Source organism: Nyctereutes procyonoides, unplaced genomic scaffold (assembly GCF_905146905.1).
Source record: "Nyctereutes procyonoides isolate TBG_1078 unplaced genomic scaffold, NYPRO_anot_genome, whole genome shotgun sequence".
Lineage (NCBI taxonomy): Eukaryota > Metazoa > Chordata > Mammalia > Carnivora > Canidae > Nyctereutes > Nyctereutes procyonoides.
Genome location: NW_026575128.1, coordinates 20014179 through 20016266, shown reverse-complemented (window position 1 = coordinate 20016266; position 2088 = coordinate 20014179). Strand labels below are relative to the sequence as shown.

At 38.9% G+C, this 2088-nt stretch overlaps 1 pseudogene; it reads left to right on the top strand.

Moving 5' to 3' along the window:
* Positions 1-527: 527 nt before the first annotated feature.
* Positions 528-1302, top strand: LOC129520749 (14-3-3 protein zeta/delta-like; annotated as a pseudogene).
* Positions 1303-2088: the final 786 nt, after the last annotated feature.

The following is a 2088-nucleotide window of genomic DNA, read 5'->3' as shown; positions in this document are numbered from 1 at the left end:
TGCAAAAGACCCAGAGAATAGTTGCTGCTTCAATGTATTTTTCACTGATGTGTAACATCAATACGATACCTTATTTTACTGTTAAATTCAAAATAATGAACGTTCTAATGGAGAGTTAATATGAGTAACTTTTATCATAATATCATAAATATTTTTTCTGGTGATTCTGTGTACTGTTTCATTTGTGCTTAGTAGCCTTTTAGTTATCTTTGTGTTTAAATGTGAGCAACTCTGAAAAAGAATGAATTTTATGTGCTTCCAAAAAAAGTCAAAGATGTGTGCTAAATTGGTTTGAAGTTTTTGAATTTTACATCACCTATTAATCACAGACTATACAACTTGGAAAAACTAAAGTCATAATGTTTGCAAGAAGTCATAAAAATGTCTAAGGAGGGTGTCTGTGGAGCCGCTGTAGCCTGTGAGCAGCCAGATTCACAGACAGAGTCTCAGCCTCACCGCTGCCGCCCAGAGACTGCTGAGCGCCCCTCTGTCCGCCGCCACCCACTCTGGACACAGAGCACCCAGTCATGGATGAAAATGAGCTGGTGCAGAAGGCCAAACTGGCCGAGCAGGCTGAGCGATATGATGACATGCCAGCCTGCATGAAGTCTGTAACTGAGCAAGGAGCTGAATTATCCAATGAGGAGAGGAATCTTCTCTCAGTTGCTTATAAAAATGTTGTAGGAGCCCCTAGGTCATCTTGGAGGATCATCTCAAGTATTGAGCAAAAGATGGAAGGTGCTGAGAAAAAACAGCAGATGGCTCAAGAATACAGAGAGAAAATTGAGACCGGGCTAAGAGATCTCTGCAATGATGTACTGTCTCTTTTGGAAAAGTTTTTGATCCCCAATGCTTCACAAGCAGAGAGCAAAGTCTTCTATTTGAAAATGAAAGGAGACTACTAGGGTTACTTGGCCAAAGTTGCTGCTGGTGATGACAAGAAAGGGATTGTGGATCAGTCACAACAAGCATACCAAGAAGCTTTTGAAATCAGCAAAAAGGAAATGCAACCAACACATCCTATCAGATTGGGTCTGGCCCTTAACTTCTCTGTGTTCTATTACGAAATTCTGAACTCCCCGGAGAAAGCCTGCTCTCTTGCAAAGACAGCTTTTGATGAAGCCATTGCTGAACTTGATACATTAAGTGAAGAGTCATACAAAGACAGCACACTAATAATGCAATTACTGAGAGACAACTTGACATTGTGGACATCGGACACCCAAGGAGACGAAGCTGAAGCAGGAGAAGGAGGGGAAAATTAACTGGCCTTCCAACTTTTGTCTGCCTCATTCTAAAATTTACACACACAGTAGACCATTTGTCATTCATGCTGTCCCACAAATGGTCTTTTGTTTACGATTTATGACAGGTTTATGTTACTTCTATTTGAATTTCTATATTTCCCATGTGGTTTTTATGTTGAATATTAGGGGAACCAGTTAACATTTAGGGAGTCATCTGTTTTCATCTTGAGGTGGCCAATATGGGGATGTGGAATTTTTATACTAGTTATAAATGTTTGGCATAGTACTTTTGGTACATTGTGGCTTCACAAGGGCCAGTGTTAAAACTGCTTCCATGTCTAAGCAAAGAAAACTGCCTACATACTGGTTTGTCCTGGTGGGGAGTAAAAGGGATAATTGGTTCCAGATACAGGTGTAGTTATTGTGGATACTTTAAGGTTTAGAGCACTTACAAGGCTGTAGTAGAAATGGGTATCCCATAGATACTACATGTGAACCACAAGTATCTGTGGAATACTCATTCTTAATGTGCACACCTTTGACTACAGTTGCAGAAGTGTTCCTTTAGTTGTGACCCAAATTACTCTGGATAAGGGCAGAAACGGTTCACATCCCATTATTTGTAAAGTTACCTGCTGTTTGCTTTCATTATTTTTGCTACACTCCTTTTATTTGTATTTAAATGTTTTAGACAACCTAAGAACAAATGTACAAGTAAAGATGCAGTAAAAATGAATTGCTTGATATCCATTACTTTATATATATCAAGCATAGCAGCAAAACAAAAATCCCATGTATTTAACTTTTTTTTTAGGGTTTTTGTTTGTTTTGGTTTGGTTTT